A 21,641-nucleotide genomic window follows, 5' to 3' on the forward strand; every position below is an offset into this window, starting at 1 on the left:
ATACACTCCAATCAGGCTTCAGCTCTCACGATTCCACCAAAACTACCCTGGTCAAAATCACAAGTAATTTCTACCTTACTAAATCCAATGGTTAATTCACATGTCCCTGTTACTTGGCCTATCTGTAATCATCTGCACATTCTCTCCTTTATTCAGTTTCCAGGACAGCCTAATATTCTTGTTCTCTTCCTCACTTGCTGCTGGTTCTCAGTTTCCTCTTCCATGGGGTATGAGGAAACTGTGGAGGATGGTGGTTATGTTCATACCTTGACTGCGGTGATGGTTTTATGCATGTATACATATGTTAACAATTACCAAATTGTATACTTTAAATAGGAACCATTTATTATATGCCAATTATACCTTTAAAAAATGTTTAAAAAATAAAACTGTCAGCCTTTACATACCATTCATAGTCTCCATGACAGCTCAGACATCATGAAAATAAGATAATTGTCTTTTTTTTTAATGTTTATTTACTTGAGAGAGAGAGAGAGAGAGAGAGAGAGAAAGGGAGGGAGGGAGGGAGAGAGAGAGAAAGAGCACACACACGCACGTGCACACAAGCGGGGGAGGGTCAGAGAGAGGGAGACACAGAATCCGAAGCAGGCTCCAAGCCTTGAGCTGTTAGCACAAAGCCCCAATGCGGGTCGCGAACTCACAGACTGCAAGATCATGACCTGAGCCAAAGTCAGACACTTAGACACTTAACCGACTGAGCCACCCAGGCGCCCCAATAATTAGTTGTTTTTAAACCCTAGGACGAAATATCCTGGCCACTGAGAACAATTAGCTCCTTTCTCATCCTACTATTCTCTTTCAATAACTTGAATCTATCATTTTTGATCAATTATTTTCCTAACAAAAGAGAGAATACAATGGGCAGTGAAGAGTTTGACTTTGTATAGTCATCTATTATCATTACAGGATCAGAAACAACTTGCTGCCTTGTTTTCTCTCCAAACAAAACATTCCAAAATGCCTTTCATTATTCTTAGCACTCTCTACAAGCCTCAGTGAAATTTGGCCTTCAAAATTATGAACATAGTTGACAGAGATCTGTGCCCATTTCTTATTTACTATCAGTTAGATGTCCTATCTTCTTTTCAAAATTTTATATCCCTCCCTCAATTAACATCTACCTATATCTTTTTAATAAATACTAAAAGTAATTAAGTAAATAAATAAAATGGTACTTGAAGCATATGAAGAAATAAATTCAGTATTTTATTAAATTTTAATAAATACTAATTAAAGGTAAGTAAAAATGTAAGGTAAAGTAAAAAAATAAGTAAAATGGTACTTGAAGCATATTAAGAAATAAATCCACTAAAATATTTTACAAAAATCAAACACCTATGTTTGGGGGGGAGGGGCATATGTGTGTAAAAGTATTAAGCTAGCAAGACTTCATGGAAATTAAATGTTCGAGGAGCCTCTATAGTTATATCACAACTCCAAGCATTTAGCAGAACTTATTAGAGCTAAGAGATTCATGGAGACATGGGTGGGATAGTGTCAGATTTGTGTTGTGTACAGAATATGCCTGCATGTAGCTGCAAAATGTAGATTTAATGACAGCAGACTGGAGGCAGGGAAGCAAGTAATTTTATCTCAATGAGGTCTAAACTAAGGCTGTACTAATGAGGTGATATGGAAAGAGGTAACTACAATTTTCAAACATGAAGGTAACTACAATTTTCTTTTGTATTTTGTAATTTTAGAGAAGATACATCTATACACACAAAGTCAATTTCTGAATGATTAAATACTAAAAACTAAACTCATATCATTACAAGCTCTTTTATTTATTTATTTGGCCCCATTAACAACAGGAAGACTGTTCTTACAGATAATCCAAGAGAACTCCACCTACCACAGGACAGATTAGACACTGCAACGGCTCTCTTCCACCTCAGGATATAGGAAGAAAAACATGAGGCAGGGTGGCATCAAACAGGTAGAAATTGGCCAATGAGGACATGTTGTCAAAAAGACTGACAATCGTTGCATTCTTTCTGCCTACAGAACTCGATCAGACATTTCTAAGAAATGATTTTGAATGATCTAGAATGCAATGAAAGAAGTCATTCATAAAATGGTGATCATTTTAAGTAATACCAGCTTTGCTTCCTGAAATGATGTCACTGGGTAGATCCTATACTGAAAAATCTTACTTATATTACCATAATCCAGGCATAAATTTAGATTGCATCTAAAGAAACCATTTTGTCACTAAAAGATGTGATCTCTATCCTAAATGCAGCTGTACTCGTAAGGAGAGCAAAGTTCTTTAAGATCACCACTGGGTCAGTCTTCTAAATACAGACTTTTTGCTCTGTTTTTGACAGGGAAAAGAAATAAGTGAGAGCCACATCGGTAAATATGAAGCTAATCACATCACCCCTCCTGCTGAAATCCTTCAGGACCTCAAGGTCCTCCACAGGATAAAGCCCAGTCTTCACAGCATGAAATCAAGGCATAATCTGATCCCTGAAGAATCCACTTCACCAGGATTCATCCTCTCTGTAAAGCCTTCTGGATCTTCCTAACAGATAATCCCAATTCTCCACTCTTAACAGCATTTTATGCATAACTATTTTAATAGCAAGTAACTCTACCTATCAACCAGCGTTATCCCTAAATAATCACACGACCACCAACTCTCTAGTCAGACCTGAGCTCACATCTCAGTTCCACTATTTATTAACTACGTAATCTTTAGCAAACCTCTCAACACTTTTGGTCCTTGGCTTCCAGGGCTGCAAAACTAGCATAAAACATCACCCTCATGAATTCCTATGAAGAGCAATGAAAAAATATAAATAATAATTCACAGTTCTAGAAAACCTATACAACTGTAGGGAAGCTAACATCCGCTAAACCTAAAAAGAAACTAACATATAAAGGAACTAAACCTCCTGTGTGTCAGGTTTAAGTTCTACCTTTGTGATGAGGATATATGTAATGAGTTTTACTTAAAGAAAATGTCTTGTTTTTCAGGGGAAAAAAGTCACAAGCCTATAACAACTGAACATTAAATTTGACCTTCAAAGACAGATACCATATGTTTTCACTCTTATGTGGATCCTGAGAAACTTAACAGAAACCATGGGGGAGGGGAAGGAAAAAAAAAAAAAAAAAAAAGGAGGTTAGAGTGGGAGAGAGCCAAAGCATAAGAGACTCTTAAAAACTGAGAACTGAGGGTTGATGGGGGGTGGGAGAGAGGGGAGGGTGGGTGATGGGTATTGAGGAGGGCACCTTTTGGGATGAGCACTGGGTGTTGTATGGAAACCAATTTGACAATAAACTTCATATATTGAAAAAATAAAAAATAAAAATAAATAAGTAAATAAATAAATAAAAATTTGACCTTCAACTTTAAGACAACAAAATTATAATTTGATATAAATGCATAATGAATCTCACAGAAATTACTATTTGAACTAAAAGAACACAGCCTCAGTTCCCAGAAACTTTTTATTCATAGTAACTATTGACAAATCTAGAATCTGATGGTATTAGCTCAAAAAAAAAAAAAAAAAAAAAAAAAAAAGTGATCAAAATGACTTAAGTAAAATTTTTAAGAACTCATTTAAAATAGGAGACACATACTTTCTATAATGATGTCTGGGATTTTAAAAGTGCCTCAGCAAACCTGGGCTCCTCCCTTTAATACGTCCCTAGTGTTGCCCCATTTCACCAAAACAGACTCTCTGGGAGAGGAAGGGTAAGAAGGGAAGGAAAGGAAGAGGAAATTCTTAAATGAGAGCAGACAGCAGAAATGGAGGTAAGGGGCACCAAGTGAATGCTGCACCTTATGGAGGAAAAGGGGAAGGGGGAGCAGGGCTGGAGGGAAGGAGGGCCCTGTGGCCGGCATCTCTAACAGGCTGCCACGGGGAGAAGGAGGGAGGAAAGAAGTCCCCTCCTGCAAATACTATGTAACATATTGAATCTTCAAAGCTCAAATAATAAGAAACCTTCTCATTATTAGTATCAACTTAAGGATTTAAAGGAAATAATTTTTTTGAGCCTGTATTTGGAGAGACTAAGGAATCAAGTAGACAAGTTAGATTTTAAGGAGGCACCTTTTGCAAAACACAATTAGTTTGAAAGTTTTCATGTCAAATATAAGGCACGGTCTTACTAAAATTACACTGAAGCAATGGTTTTGAAAGTAAAATTTCAACGGAATTTCAAGTACAGAGTTATGTGGCAACCACACAGGGCCTCACTTCTTACTGTATTAGATGAATTTTAATCCCTGAAAAGTATAACAAGGCTCTCTTTGTCTAAATTCTGGGGGGGAAATAACAATCACTACTTTGACAGCACTTTTAATTACGGGTAACTTAAGAAACTAAAGTCTTAAAATTCCTTTTCCTCCCTAATGTCACATGCACTTTTCTACCCAACCTCTTAGGAATAATACACTCAATTATGTACCTAGAGAAGTCAAAGTTTCTCTCAAGTACCTAGTATTTAATTTGCAGGAAGGCAAAAGAGAAAAAGCTCAGCGATTTGAGAAACAGGAAGCCTGGGCTGTGCATTCAGCTCTCCACATAAACTTGCAGCTTCTACTTCCAATAAAATGGAGAGACTTAAATCTCAAAGGTTCTTCCAACTCTCTTTCTTTGAACACTTCACCTATATTCACTATCTTTAAAACCTTTCACTTATACAGTTTACGGTTTATAAGGCACTTCTCAGTATATCCTCTGAAAACTACGTGAAGTGGCTATTCTTTTTATCAATGAGGGATGTGAGGCCCAGAAAGTAATAGACTCAAGACTGTAACTGGCAGAGCCAGCAGAACTTAGATATCTGGCTGAAAGTTCTCTAAAGAGTCCTTAAAGATTCGTTATTCAGAAATCTTACAAACTTCAGAAGCTTAAAACACAAATCTAAACTGTATTAAAGAAATACAGTAGATAACCTACTTTTTAAAATGTAGTAATATTCAAAATAAGTATAATTTACAAATAGAAAGTATACAGGCTATACCGCAAAAACGGTATACCCCCGAAGCAGGGCTTGAACTCACGGACCGTGAGATCATGACCTGAGCCGAAGTCGGCCGCTCAACCGACTGAGCCACCCAGGCGCCCTCAAGCTACAATCTTAATAGAGAGATATTGAAGCATTGCCTCTAAGGTAAAGAACAAGAGAAGGGTTGCATTATCCCACTTCTATTAAAACAGTACTGGAGTGCTACACTACTACAGTAAGGAAAGAAAAAGAAATGAAAGTTATAAAGACTTGAAAAGCAGAATAAAAAAACTGCCATCTGCAGACGATAAAATCTGAAAATAAATTTAAATAAACGAATTTAGCAAGGTTGCTGGATTAAAAAACCCAATGTACAAAAATCAATTGTATGTCTAAACACCTACAACAAAAAGTGAAATTTTAAAGAATATGTCATTGAAAAGCACCAAATACTTTTTAAAAAAATCCACAAATTCAAACTGATACCCAAAGAAAATGATGAAGAAAAAAAAAAAAAAAAAAAACATTTCATTGGTGTCTTCCATAGACTGCTTGGGCACCAAGTCACTACTCTAAGAACTGATAAATAAAGCGGGGGGTGGGGGGGGGGGTGATGCTGAACTGAGCATTTTTCCTGCTTTTCCTGTATGAATACATTTCATGAAAACCAAAAAGTTAATAAATTTTCTTGAAAATCCAGCAAAGAAATAAAGAAAAGTCCAGCAAATAATGCAAAAACAACTAAATTGGGAAATCACTATTCTACAACCCCAAATAAAGTATTGGATCTAGGCAACAAACATCAATGGAAGCCATAACCATTAGGCAAAAGATGAATGGAAAATTGTTAAATGTAAGGACAGGACTGACAATACCTGAACCAACTGATCTCACTTTGTAGCATGAAAAGTAGAACAATCAAACATTATGGTGCTTACACAATGCAACAGGGAATACACAGTATCCCTGTGAAGATTCGTTTCTAAAAATCAGAATCCTAATCTAACTAAACTACTAAATCTTCCTATGAGTTTAGGGGATTAGAACAAGTTAAATGATAAAAAGAGAAAGGAATCAGTCAAATCCAAATTACTCTAGCAGATGACCCAATTCCTCCAACAAATCAACTGCCTGAGGAACAAAAAGGGAGTACTATCAAAAAAGAGTATGTAACTAACGATCTTGTTTGAATTCTAATTCCAACATACCATTTTTAAAAATACATCTTTGAAACAAAAAAATGTAAATACGCATTGAGTATTGGATATTAGATATTATCCATTGCTAATATATGTACTAGTTACTAATATACATTAAGTACATACTAACACTATTGGTTATTAGTATTAAATAGTAAAGAATTATTGCTTTTTTAATCTTTTTTTAAAGTTATTTATTTTGGGGAGAGCACAGCGGGGGAAGGGCAGACCAAAGTGGGCTCTGCGCTCACAGGCTGTCAACACACAGCCCAATGTGGGGCTTGAACTAATGAACCTTGAGATCATGACCTAAGGCCAAGTCACACCCTCAACCAACTGAGCCACCCAGGTGCCTCAAAGAATTACTGTTAAATTAAGTATGGTGATATCCTGGTGGTTATAGTTTTGAAAAATCTTTGCAAGAGAAATGCATAGTGAAGTATTTACAAGTGAAAGATCATGAAATCTAGGCGTGTGATTTGCTATGAAATACTCAAAAGAAACAAAAGGGCTAAATGGGGGAACAGCTGAAGCTCCAGAACTGGGGTTCATTTTACTACTACCTCAACTTTTATATTTATTTGCAAACGTCCACATAAAAACCAATCAAAGTTCTGGGGCGCCTGGGTGGCTCAGCTGGTTAAGCTTTCAACTTCCGTTAAGTTTTTGACTTCGGCTCAGTTCATGATCTCGTGGTTAGTGAGTTCAAGCCCCAGGTCGAGCTCTGTGCTGACAGCTTGGAGCCTGGAGCTGCTTCTGATTCTGTGACTCCCTCTCTGCCCCTACCCTGCTCATGCTGTGTCTCTTTCTCTCAAACATAAATAGACGTTAAAAGAATGTTTTTTAATCAAAACTCAATTAGAAAATGGGGAAAGACATTAGAAGATAGATGACAGATAAACACATAAAAAGATGCTCAATATTGCCAGTCGTTAGAATAATGCCAATTAAAATCACAGTGAGATACCACCGTGTGGTATCTATCAGCACCATGTGCTCTATCAGAATGAGCAAAATAAAAAATTCCAGTACAGCCAAACACTGGCAAGGATGCAGAGAAACTATCTCTCTCATACTTTGCTGGAGAGACCGTAAAGTGGTACAACCACTCTGGAAATCAGGTGGCAGTTTCTTAAAAAATTAAACATAACGCGGGGCGCTTGGGTAGCTCAGTCAGTTAAATGTCTGACTTCTGCTCAGGTCATGATCTCACAACTGGTGCGTTTGACCCTACGTCGGGCTCTGTGCTGACAGCTCGGAGCCTGGAGCCTGTTTCAGATTCTGTGTCTGTCTCTCTGTCTCTCTCTCTCTCTCTCTCTCTCTCTCTGCCCCTCCCCCACTGGAACTCACACCCTCTCTCTCCCTCTCTCTCTCTCTCAAAAATAAAAACAAATATTAAAAAAAATTTTTAACAAAAATAAGACAACTGAATTTTTTTTAAAGAAGAGGAGATCAAAACACAAAGTACCTAGAAATAAATATAACTATATGCAAGATCTGTAGGGCAAAAAAATTATAAAACTTTATGTGAGCCACTAAAATAGACTTAAACAAATTGAGATATTACCAAATTATTAGATGTGAAGATTCAGTGTTATAAAGATGTCAACTGTCTCCAAATCAATTTGAAAGACTCTGCAATTCCAATCAAACTCCTAATGGTTTTTTTCACCTAAAGCTGGACCAGCTGATTGAGAAATCTGTCCGAATATGCAAAGGAAAAACAATAGCCAGTTTTGAAAAAGAACACAGTAAGAAAACCCGCCAAACCAAATATTAAGACTTGTAAGACATTTATAACTTAAAAACTTTGTGACTATTGTCAAAGCAACAGACAAACCAGTGAAAGAAATAAAGTACTCAGAAATAGATCCGAACATATAGAGACATATGACATAATTAGCAATGCAAATTGGTGGGGAAAATTCTATCTTGTTAAATAAAATAAATGGTTCTGGAATTGGCTGAGTATCTACATATGAGAAAAAAAAGGAAATCGAACCCAATTCTCACAAAACAGCCAAAAATCAGTTCCTACTGAATTAAAAACTGAAGTTTGAAATACAAACTATATAGCTTTGAGAAAATAATGTAAGATAATATCCTAAGAGCAAGGAAAAATTTCTTAACTAAGACATCAAAAGCATTTAACTATAAAGGAAAATGCTGGTTAATTTGATAATACTAACATTAAGAACTTCTATTCATTAACACAACATAAAGTAAATGCAAAGACAAGCCACACACTGAAGAGAGATACTGTAATTATAATCAAAGGACAGAAATAAGGAATTCCAAAATTATTTTGTAACCAGAGAACAGAAATATACAGAACTCCATAACACTCTAAGAAAACAAACACCAACCCAATACAAAAGTGGACAAAAGACTTAAAAAGACAATCTCCAGAAGAAGAAATCCAAATGGCCAATAATATAACATGAGGCTCAATTTCAATTGTAATGAGCAAATTAACCTCACAAGAAGATGCCATTACCTATCTACCACAGAATTTGTTTTTAAGTGTATAATAGCAATGTTGGTGATGCTGGGAAAATAAACTAATACATCTCCTTTGGCAAATAATTAGGCATTACTAAGTACAGTCGATACCATCTGACCCAGCAACCTTCTTGGTTACATACCCTTGAGAAACTCACACAGATGTGCAATGCTGGGACATTCACAGAAGCATTGTTCATAAAAGGCCAAAACTAGAAACAAACAAAACGTCCATTAGAAAAACTGATTCAACTGTGGAGTATTTAAAACTAGAACACTACAGGGGCGCCCGGGTGGCTCAGTTGGTTAAGCGTCTGACTTCGGCTCAGGTCATGATCTCACAGTTTGTGAGTTTGAGCCCCGCGTAGGGCTCTGTGCTGACAGCTCAGAGCCTGGAGCCTGCCTCAGATTCTGTGTCCCCTTCTCTCTCTGCCCCATCCCCACTCATGCTCTGTCTCTGTCTTAAAAATAAATAGAACATTAAAGAAAAATTTTTAACTGAATATTGTAGAATTCCACTAGAATGAACTGTAATTACATACAACGAAATGAACAAAACTCCCACTTTTGTCAAGTGAAAGCAAGATACAAAAAATACAATTATTCTATTAACATATAGATCAAGACAAAAATAAATAATAGCGTTTAAATATACATACACAAATAAAAGCAAAAAAGGAAAGGAAATCATTACCACAGAAGATTTAATGTTACCTCTGGCAGGAGGAAAGGTCATGATTAAGAGGGAATACAGGAGAGGGAGTTTCTACAAGTGTTGGTGGGATTCTATTTCTTGACCTGATGGTGGATCAAGGTGACTTTTCCACCTGCCCTACAAATAATATTTGACTTGCTGGTGTCCATAATCTCATGAGGTAATTTCTTAAAAGATATCTGTGTGTGTGTGTGTGTGTGTGTGTGTGTGTGTGTGTGTGCGTGCACATACGTAATTGTTCTGTTTCTCTTAAGAACCTTAACACTGATTTGGAAACCAAGAATAGTTTTAGAGGATCAGAATTTTAAGGATGGATTTTCTGAATTGGCTCTGGGGTTTCTGCAGTGGATCCTCTACTCTGATTAGATTTAGAGGCACTAATGACTCTATTTCCAATAAGAAGGTAAAGAAAACACCAGCAGCGCACGGCATGACGCAGCAAGAGATGTATGAACTATAACCCTTGGATAACTCTTGAACAAATACTTATAAAAAGCAAGGTTCTGGGTGAACATGCAAATGACACCTTAGAACATTTATCAAACTAAGGATTATAATGGCATTAGTGGTGACTCCTAACTTTGGATAAAGTAGGAAATAAAAAGATAAGCTCAAGGCTTCATATGCCCAGTTCAAATGCCACATAAATGACATTTCTTTCTGTCTGCCCTGACAGAGATCTTTATCTACCAAAACCTGAAAGCTGAGATGTCTGAAAATCAAACCCAGAGTGTCTTCCTGTGAGTGGCTGAATTACAACAAAAATTGAATTTCTAACTTCACACAAGATTGTCTGTTAAAGTAAGGGTACTCATTAGGAAGAAACAGGATCCTGAAAATTGGAATGGAAACATGTAGCCGGATCTCAATGAAGTGGGGGACACTGAACCTCTAAATTCTGCAGGATCTTCTTTGCTAGTAGAATCAGACCTTCTACACTTAACTGAGATGAACTCTGTTTTGCATGAAGAATCTGTAATGGCCTCACCTTGCCAGAGAGCAGATTCTCATCAGGACCTCCATTCACCCTTTCTTCTAGACCTGTAACTAGATTCAAGACCCAGCTGGTCCCAAAAGATGAGGTACACAATGTTACCCCCAGGAGATACACTAGAATTCACAATCTTCCCACTTTATATAGAAAGGAAACCTGGGGGATATGAATAGGATTTGATATCAAGGATGTGGGATAACATGGAAAAAATAAAATTGAATGTGGCTGGGGTGCCTGGGTGGCTCAGTCGCTTAAGCATCCAACTTTGGCTCAGGTCATGATCTCAGGGTTTGTGGGTTTGAGCCCCATATTGGGCTCTGTGCTAATAGTGTGGAGCCTGGAGCCTGCTTCAGACTCTGTGTCTCCCCCTCTCTCTCTGTCCCTCCCCCGCTGTCTCTCTCTCAAAAATAAACACTAAAAATCCTTTTAAGTTGAATGTGGCCAAATTTATTAATATGAGAACACTAAACAGAGATTCTAGATTCAATCTTATAGCTCAGGGGGTTGTAGTAGCTCTAGTGATTTGACTGGTTGGTTGGCTGAAACATGGACCAAAAGGTGGCCTACATTAAATGAAGTCAAAATGCCAAAACTGCCTTGGCATAATGTAGAAGGAGACATCCAAAGGCTTGGAGAAATTGGAATGTTGAAATGGTTTTCTCATGGAAAACCTGTTCACTCACCCCAGGAGGATCCAGAGAACATACCTTACACCTTAACTATGACAAATAAATGTATGTGGGGAGCCTCAGCATGGTTGCTCCTCTCTGCAGGTCAGAGGTTACAGTGGGAACTGCTACCCCTGAACTAGGGTCCTTACATGCAATGGGGACAACCGGATCCTGGGGAGTCAGGGGCTAGGTGGCAATATTTAATTGCCAAACACAAGACAGACATGGTTACCACAATGGACAGCAGAGTGAAAACGATAAACAGATTAGTCTACCTCAGAGACCTAAGACATTCACTAGTTGATCATGGCGCCTCTAGAAGAGAAAACAGATGGGCCATCTACTAACTTCTTAGTTGGTCTATATAGGCAAAAGAATTCTAGGTCCAGTGAACCTGAATTACCAAAACAAAATCATGACCCCTCAAAAATTCCTACACTTGAGCCAGTTTACAGACTCAAAACCCCTTGAAATAAAGGGGAAGATAGGTCCTCTTGAGGAAGGACCCTGTGAAATAGAAAAACTTCATACAGTTAATCTTTCCTCCCAGCCTTCCCCCAAATGGATGTACAGACTTTTACCAGGATGACTGCATTGAGAAAAGGAAATAATTAGACTTTTTCAGGGACTTTGGACACTGGTCCTGAACTGACACTAATTTCAAGAGACAAAATGTCACTGCAGTCCATGTGTCAGAGCAGGGGATTATAAAAGTCAGGTAATCAATGGAGTTGTAGCTCAGATCCACATCACAATGGGTTCAGCGGGTCCCCTGCATCCATCCTTTGGTTATTTTCCCAATTCCAGAATCCATAACTGAAACAGACATACTCAGCAACTGGCAAGATCCCCACACTGTTTTCCAGACCTGTGGAGTGAGGACTAGTAAGACAAGAAAGGACACATGGCAGCCACTAGAACTGCCTCTACCTAGAAAAAGAGTAAGCCGACAGCAATACTGCTTTCAGGGAGGGAACGCAGATTAGTGCCACCATCAAGGACCTAAGGAAAGCAGAGGTGGAGATTCCCACCACATCAACATTCAACTCACTATGCGGCCTGTGCTGAAAACACATAGATAGATCTTAGAGAACGACAGTGGATTATCACAAACGTAACGGTGATGGCTCCAATTGAGGCCGCTCTACCAGATGCGGTTTCACCACTTGAATAAATTAAGACAGATACATGCAGATACAGATCTTACAAGCGCTTTTTTCTCAGTATTAACAAAATCTATCAGAAGCAGTCCGTTTTCAGCTGGCAAGTCCAGCAGTTGTCCCACCTCAGAGGTATATCAACTCTCCAGAGCTCTATGATCTCAGTCAAAATTTAATTTTCAGGGACCTTGACAGCCTCCCCCTTATACAAGATATCACACTGGTCCATTGCTAATTGGATCTAATGAGCAAGAAGCAGCAACTACCCCAGACTTACTGCTAAAAGATTTGCATGTCAGAGGGTGGTAAATAAACTGGAAAAAATATTCAGGGGTCTTCCACTTAATTGAAATTAATTTCTAGGAGTCCAGAGTGTGGGGCATGTCAAGATACCCCTTCTAAGGTAAAGGAGAAGGTGTTGCATCTGGCCCCTCCCACACGCAAAAAAGAGGGAGCACCCCGTGGGCCTCTTTAGATTTTACAGGCAACAATTTCCCCTCCCCATTTGGGTGTGCTATTCCAGCCCATCTACCAAGTGTATCAATCAGGATTTTTTAAAAATACAGAATCAATGGGACTATATATATATATGTGTGTGTGTGTACACACACACACACACACACACACACACACACACACACGTATATGTATTATATATACACAGAGAGAGAGAGATAACACATACATGGGGGAGGAAGGGGGAGGGAGAAAAGTACATAGTAAAAGAGTAATTATAAGGAGCTGGCTCACACAGCTGCACGGGCTGGCACGTCACATCTGAAATTTGTAGTACAGGCCACCAGGCAGGAAACTCAGACGTTAATATCAAAGTCTTGATTCCAAAATCTGTAGCACAGAACAGCACACTAGAAACTCAGGCAAGATTTCTATGATGTAATCTTGAGGCAGAACTCCTTCTTTTCTGGGAAATCTCAGTTTTTGCTAGTAAGGCCTTCAACTGATTGGACTGAGGCCCACCCACATTATGCACAATAATCTCCTTTACAGAGTTATATCCACAAATTACCTTCACACCAACATCTACACTAGTGTTTGACCAAACAACTGGGCACCATATCCTAGCCAAATAAAACTTATCCATCACATCAAATGATCCAAAAAGCTATAGTTCTGAGTATGGCCCAGAAGAAAAAAAAAGGCTCTCCACCACGCCAGGCCGCCCTGCCAGCTGCTCTGCCACTTGGGCACATGACCCAGCAGATCCAATGGTACTTGAAGTGTCAGAACAGAGGGAGATGCTGTCTGGAGCCTTTGGCAAGCCCATATAGGTTAATCACAGTACAGACCCTTAGAGTTTTCGACAAAGTCAGTTCCTCTTTCTGAGAAACAGATTTTGGCTTGCTACTGGGCTACTAACGCTTAACGATGGGCAACTAGTTACCATGTGAAATGAGCTGCCTGTCAAGACCTCAACCGTGTGACCCACTAAGTCATAAAGTTGGATATTCACGCCAGTACTCCATCATCAAATGAAAACTGTACGTACGAGATGGAGATGGCACAGGCCCTGGAGGCACAAGTCACTCATAGGCAGAAGTGTCCAAGTGCCCACAGCCCCTGTTTCTGCTACATTATCTTTGCAGTCAGCCCACACCTATCACCACGTGGGAAGTTCCCCACCACCAGGGGAATGAAGAAAAGAAAAGTGGGGCTGCGTTTACAGAGGATTCTGTACAATATAAGGCACCACCTAAAAGGGACGGCTGCAGTACGACATCCCTCCCCAGGACATCCCTCAAGGATAGTGATAAAGGAAATCCTCCCAGAGGACAGAACTTCCAGCAGTGCACCTGGCTGTTCATTTTGCATGGAAGGAGAAATGGCCAGAGGTGCCATCGCATTAAGATGTAGCCACTGGTTGGGGCGCCTCGGTGGCTCAGTTGGTTGAGCGTCCGACTTCGGCTCAGGTCATGATCTCGCAGTCCGTGGGTTCGAGCCCCGCGTTGGGCTCTGTGCTGACAGCTCAGAGCCTGGAGCCTGTTTCGGATTCTGTGTCTCCTTCTTTCTCTGCCCCTCCCCAACTTGTGCTCTCTCAAAAAATAAGTAAATGTAAGAGGTTAGAGGGGGAGAGAGCCAAAGCATAAGAGACTCTTAAAAACTGAGGGTTGATGGGGGGTGGGAGGGAAGGGAGGGTGGGTGATGGGTATTGAGGAGGGCACCTTTTGGGATGAGCACTGGGTGTTGTATGGAAACCAATTTGACAGTAAATTTCATATATTGAAAAAATAAAAAATAAAATTAAAAATAAATAAATAAATAAATGTAAAAAAAAAAAAGTTGTAGCCACTGGTCAGGAACTTGAAGGACATAACTGAGTAACTGGTGACAAGACAGTCTGAAGAGGTCTGTAGATACACAAAAAATGGATAAAATATATGAAAATATCTGAATGGACAAAAAACATGAAAATATCTGTGTCCCATGTCAATGTTCACCAAAGGGTCAACTCAGCAGAGGAAAATTTTAATAATCATGTGGACAGGATGACACATTTTGTATATACCAGCCAGTCCCTTTCCCCAGCCACTCCTATCATTGCCCAATGGGCTCCTACACAAAGTGATCATAGGAAGGAGGAAGGCTATGTATGGACAGCAACATGGACTTCTACGCATGATGGCTGACCTGACTACAGCCACTGCTGAGGCCCATATGCCAGCAGCAGAGATCATCGCTGAGTCCCCAACATGGCACCACTACTCAGGGTGATCAGCCAGCCAGCTATACGGTGGCAAGTTGATTACATTGGAATGCTTCCATTACAGAAGGAGAAAAGTTCTGTTCTTAACAGAAAAACATTCTGGATACAGATTAGTATCTAGAATCCTTCACTGTATCCAATATTTCTGCCAAACCTACCATCTGTTGACTTACAGAATGCTCATCCACCATCCATCATGATACTCTACACAGCATTACCTCTAATCAAGGAACTCACTTCACAGCACATGAAGTGCAACAATGGACCCATACTCATGAGTCGTCTTACTATGTTCCCCATCATCCTGGAGCAGCTGACTGATAGAACAGTGGAATGGCCTTTTGAAGACTCAGTTACCATGCTAGTTAAGGTGGCAATACCTCGCAGGGCTAGGGCAGTGTTCTCCAGGAGGCTGTATATACTCTAAATCAGCATCCAATAAACACTGTTGTTTCTCCCATAGCCTGGGATTCACAGAACCTGAAATCAAAGAATGGAAATGAAAGTGACACCATTCACTATTACCCCTAGTAACCCAAGAGCAAAACATTAGCTTCCTGTCCCCATGACCTTATGCCACGCTGGCCTAGAGATCTTGCTTCCAAAGGGAGTAATAATACACAACGATTCCATCTAACTGCAAGTTAAATCTGTTACTCAGCCACTCTGGGCTCTTCCTCTCTCCACACCAATGGGCAACAAAGGCAGCTACTTTACTGACTCACGTGATTGAACCTGATTACCAAGAGGAGATTAGATTGCCATTACACAATGGCAGTAAGAAAGAAAAGTCTGAAATACAGGAGACCTCTTAAGGTGACTCTTAGTACTACCAGCCTTGTGATTAAAGTCAATAGTAAGGAGGGCACTTACGGTGATGAGCGTTGGGTGTTATGTTGAGTTTAGTGATGAATCACTAAATTCCACACCTGAAACCAATTTCACCATATGTGTTAACTAGAATTTAAATAAAAAATTGAAACAAAATAAAATAAAATAAATTCAATAGAAAACTACAACAACCCAAATCAGGCAAGGTAGGACTAACAACCCAGCCCTTCCAAAATGAAGTTTTGGGTCACCCCACTATGCAAAGAACCAACCAGCTAAGACACTTGCTGAGGGTAAAGAGAATATGGAATAGGTAGTGGAAGAAGTTAGTCACAGATACCAGCTACAACCACATGAGCAGTCAGAGAAATGAAAACTTTAATTGTTATGAGTATTTTTTTCCTTATGTTTTTCCTTTTGTTATGAATCGATTTCTAGATTTATTAAGCAAATACCTTTGTTTTCTTCCCTCTCCTATTCCCTTATCATGTAAGATATATTAATAACAGTTAACTTTACATGACAGTATTAAGTTACAGGAGATCAAGAAGACTGACCAAGGACTTTGTATTCTCTCCTGAGGAAAGGCATAGCATGTGTTCCATTGTACACAGAATAGCTTTTATCATGTGAGGGGATTCTGTCTTTATTTGGAGATTAAATATGGTTTTTAGGGGGCATGTCTAAGTGCCAGGTTAATAACAGGATGGACTGTGATGGTTAGCCTTATGTGTCAACTTGGCTAATATATAATAATCGTTCAAACACTGCCTTAGATATTACTGTGAAAGTATTTTGCAGAGGCAGTTAACCTCACAATCAGGTGAAAGGAGATTATTTCCCATAATGTGAATGGGCCTCATCCAATCATGCAGAAGGCCTTAAAAGCAAAACTAGGCTTCCCCGAGAAAGAAAAAAATCTGCGTCAAGACTGAAGCATCAACTCCTGTTCTATAGATTTTAGGCTTACCAGTTCCTATAATCACCTAAGCCATTTCCTTGAAATTAATAGCTTTCAATTCTATACATGTTATTTTTAATATTTAAGTTGTAAATTATTAATTAAAACATAATTTATTTATAGATTTTTTTCCTTCTTCTATTCTATTTCTCTAGAGAACCCTAACTGATACAGGGTCCTTCAAAATATTTTTAAAAAAGACAGCCATTCTTTGCTTCAAAAAATAGATTTAGAACACGTAGAAGGTACTGAATAACTTCAGCTCACTGTGACACAGACCTTTTCACAAACCAGAGCTATCTCCTAATGGAAAAGGCTGTTCAGAAACCAGTGAGCTCCCAGTCACTGAAAGCATATGAGGAGCTAATGAATGGGGAGGAAGGGAGAGTGGGGGCCAGAATGCACCATAGGGGTTCCTGTAACAGAAAATTTGAGCATTATTTTTGTCCATCTCTTCTAATTGAAAGTCTATTGTTGTATATTACAGCATGCTCAGATTTTACATTAGCAAGATAAAACAAACAAAAACAAAACTTCAACCCAAATAGAAACTACTTTTACTGACTTTCCTAGTCTCATTATTAAAACCAGTTAACAGTTTCTGCTCATCTCACAAGTAGTTCCTAAGGGGCTTCATTATTTGGTGTATTACACTTAGCACAAGTCCAGATAAGGCTGCATTTATGTTTCTGTAGTTCTTTCCAAAGGGACCAGAACAAAGAAAGCGAAAGAAAAAAGAAAGCAAAGGGAGTACCAACTAAAAGAAAATTCAATGAAATACTTCATATATTTTGTCTCTGTTAATTCTTAAATGTTTAACCTAATCACTTGTAGGGGAAAGGAAACAATAACTATTTGAGGGATTAGTACCACTACAGCCAGACACTGCACTAGGCACTTCACCAGAAAGACGGGCATTGTGTTTTCCACTTTATACAAAACTAACAGAAGCCTAGAATACCCTGCCAATCTAGTAATCAGCAGAACCAAGATTCTAACTCATATTGGTCTGATTGCAAAGCTGAAATTCTTACCAGACTGTAATAACTGAGATATGTATATGTATGAATTGTTTAACGTATACATAATGAATATAGTTTGCAACAGATAAGTGAATAGCGTAACAAGAAACTAACACACAATGACTAAAGCAAAAAAAATAAAATAAACATTTACTAAGTATTACTTGTCTGCTGGACACGGATAATAATTCATTCTGACTGCAAAATGAAATAAACTCTAATTAGGTAATAAAGCAAAATACCTTGAAGTGACAATGATATAAGCTTAAGAGAATTATGTAACAGATTATACAAAATCAGGAAAAAAGGTAAAAAAAAATACCTAACAAAATACTAAAGGAAAATTAATTAAAAGTATGGACAAAAAACCACATCAGGTGTAAAATCAGAAACAAACAAAAGTTAAGAAAAATGAAATATCAACCAAAAATAAGGGAAAAAACCTAAATTAAACTTTATGCTTTAAAGGGATTGGGGACAGAGAGAGAAGCAAATAAGGTTTAACTATTTGGCTTGATGTTTATGCTATCCCGTAACATCCAGCACTTGAAAACTACAATAAATCTGTTCCAATGTTTTAACTCCTTAAATTACATAATTCAGGATTAGCTCTTATGTTTCTGCATCCCAGTGAGGGTTTATATTACAGTAAACCTGACTTTCAGGACAACAGAACACAAAGCCCTTCACTGTCTTTGATATCTGCATATAGAATCACCTGTGCCACCTCCCTCCATCTCCACGGAGAACACGAGAGCTCTGCCATTCTCTCCCATGGACAAAAACCTCCTAACGGGTGTCCCCTCCCCCTGAGACCAGGCCTTCCACACTCTAATCCCAACGAAATAACTAACATCACCTTTTAAAAAACAAGTCAGACCATGCCACAACCTTCTCAAAACCCTGCAGGGGTTCTGCATCTCACTCCAAGAAATGCCAGTGTCCTTCCATCAGTCTGTAAGATCCTGGACATTCTGGCCTTGGCTACCTCTCTGACTTCATCTCCTACTCCCCTCTCTATTGCTTACTCCATACAGCCCAGTGGTCTCCTTACATTTCTCCAAAATCCAAGCACGTTCCCCCGCCCCCATCAGGATGCTGTACATGATGCCCAGGGCCAGGATCTCTCCACCTAAGGGGAACCACATCGTCTGTCCACTCCTTTCCCTCTTCTCAAATGTCACTTGTGCTTTCTCTGAAGCACTGTATACAAAATAGCATATATGCATCCACACTCTGCCCTGACATTCTCTAACTGCCCTCACCTATATAATTTTCTTCCACAGCACTAATTACCTCCTGACATATCATATTTACTTGTCTACTTGTTTACCATCTTACTTAATTTCACGTAGGCTCGTCGTTTTGCATTGCTTTCTTCACTGCCCCAGTGCCTAGAACAGTGTCTAGGAGTGCTCAGTAAATACATGTTGAACTACTAATACATTAGCCTTAAGTTAACATTTCAAACAATCTTCTCAATTACATGAATATGCTATTATACAGTAAAATCTTTAAGCAGGAAAACTGATATACCTTCCTAGTTCTTCCATTCTTCACCCTGATTTAGTTTTGCAATAAATATAAAAAGAAAGTGAATGTTCTACCTGTCACATTTTTCTTCTTTTCCACTTAAACACAAATTATGAGCTTCCAGAGCCCCAACTTCCTTTATTTGTCAAGTAAGAGGAACTGGCCTGTGGTAATCAGCTTCTAAAAATCTAGTATTTACAAATCAGATTTGAAACAAAGTTTAATATACAATTTTTAATAAGCCATCATGTTATTTCTCAGTACCTAGGATAAATCAACATTGTATATGTATACATAAATTACATGCATCTAACTATAACCTGAAGGGCTATATTTAGCTTCACTCTCATAATGCAAACAACACTGGACCTTACATTTTAAGTTTCTCTGCTCCCAGACTCTTTAGTCTGATAAGCTCAGTAAACAATTTATCTGAAAGCTCCTTCTGACTTGACCTAAGCAAAACATAGATAAGCCTGAAAAAATTAAATAAATCCTGAGAAGAGCACATCACAAATACCACATACTAAAACTCTACATGCTATACTCAAAGGAGGATCCTTTACACTACCAAGAATTAGAACAACTCAAGCTTTGATACGATCTTCCAGCCTTTGAAGACACCATTTTTTTTTAATTGCAGATGTCCAATGAATAAACTGTGATACAATCATCTACGCTGATGAATCCACATTTACATTACATTCAAAAACATGAAAGCTGTTCTTTGGTGTTTAATCAGAACAGTGTTTAACCTCGGGCAGAGACAAGACAGTGATGAGGGGCATGAGGAACTTCACCAGGGGTGAAGGCAATATTATGTTTCTCGATGTGGGTGCTAGTGATATGGAAGGACCCACTTGGTGAAAAACAGATGAGCTGAATTCTGATTTTGTGCCATTTTCTGTACTGTTATACTTAAGTAAAAAGCTTATGAGATAAACATTACAGCAACTCCAGGCCATGAAAGATAAGCTCTATACAAATACGAACAGCTCTATACAAATCAATAACCCTGAAGAATACCTATGTGCACTAACAGTAACACTGTGCTGGTTAAACTGCACTCAGTACAAGGTAGGGAAGTTAACAATTTTTTTTTCTAATGTTTATTTATTTTTGAGAGAGAGACAGACAGACAGAGAGAAAGCAAGAGCAGGGGAGGGACAGAGAGAAAGGGAGACACAGAATCCAAAGCAGCTCCAGGCTCTTAGCTGTCAGCACAGAGACCAAAGTGGGACTTGAACTCATAATAAGATCATGACCTAAGCCAAAGTCGGACGCTTAACCCACTGAGCCACCCAGGTGCCATAGGAAGTTAACAAATTTTAAAAACAACTTGCATCCAGTAAGTTTGAAATAAAACAAGTTTATAGTTCAAACGAGTTAAGCTGCAATTATTCAAGAGTCAAAAGAACACTGGTTAACGATCTCAGTCTTCTGGTATGGGGCGCCTGGGTGGCTCAGTCTGTTAAGCATCCGACTTCGGCTCAGGTCATGATCTCATGGTTCACGGATTCAAGCCCCGTGCTGACAGCAGGGAGCCTGGAGCCTGCTTCGGATTCTGTGTCTCCCGCTCTCTTTACCCCTCCCTCACTCATGGTCTCTCTCTCTCTCTCTCTCTCTCTCTCTCTCAAAAATAACAAACATTAAAAATTTTAAAAAGAAAAAAAAAGGATCTGAGTCTGCTGGTAGAACCTTGTGTCTAGCACTTGCCAGTTTGGCAAAATTGTACTTAAGTTCTCTGGACCTCTGTTACCTCACCTGTAAAACGAAGACCTACCTCAGAAGCTTGTTGTGAGGACCAAATGAGTCGTTTCGTGTAAAGCATTTATCACAGCACCTGACACACAGTAAGAACTCAATAAATGTTGGCTCTTCATTCACGTGGGATATTTAATCTCCCAATGATGCTAAATAAACAGTGTTTCTACCACAGCCGACTGACAGATGGGCACCGAAATGCAACAAAGAACCCCTTCTTAAAATAACTTGTACAGTACTTTTCTACAAAATAGGATCATGAACTATTAGCTTTCTTCAAATTTTAATTTCCCAAAGCAGTTGCTCAAAGTAGTAATAAGTCATACTCCAGTCCCATTCTGGTTCTTTTTTCAATTCTTTATGCCAAGTTGCTTTAAGGAGTAGATAAATAACCATTTACAGCACTGCATCATCATAGAAAGAAACTACAGAAATTTAAAATACCAACAGCTAACTCTTTGTAAGAGTTACTATGTGGCAAACGTTGCACTCAACATTTTCCTATGCTGTTCTCATTTACTGTATGTGACAACCTCATTAAGTAGGTACACTGTTCCGCCTGACTGAAATGGCCTAAG

General features: G+C 38.8%; 1 protein-coding gene across 5 annotated transcripts in view; it reads right to left on the reverse strand.

The window, feature by feature from the left end:
* Positions 1–21,641, reverse strand: part of STIM2 (stromal interaction molecule 2) — a 149,641-nt gene that overhangs the window by 103,260 nt on the left and 24,740 nt on the right. Inside the window, exon 1 of one of the 5 annotated variants that reach the window (XM_045474318.1) lies at positions 8,834–8,978. The exons of the other annotated variants lie outside the window; for them this stretch is intronic. The gene's annotated coding sequence lies outside the window, so the exon portion shown is untranslated. Of the gene's footprint in view, positions 1–8,833; positions 8,979–21,641 lie in introns of those variants that run through there. 5 annotated transcript variants of the gene reach the window in all.

This window comes from Leopardus geoffroyi, chromosome B1 (assembly GCF_018350155.1).
Source record: "Leopardus geoffroyi isolate Oge1 chromosome B1, O.geoffroyi_Oge1_pat1.0, whole genome shotgun sequence".
In the NCBI taxonomy this organism is placed as follows: Eukaryota; Metazoa; Chordata; class Mammalia; order Carnivora; family Felidae; genus Leopardus; species Leopardus geoffroyi.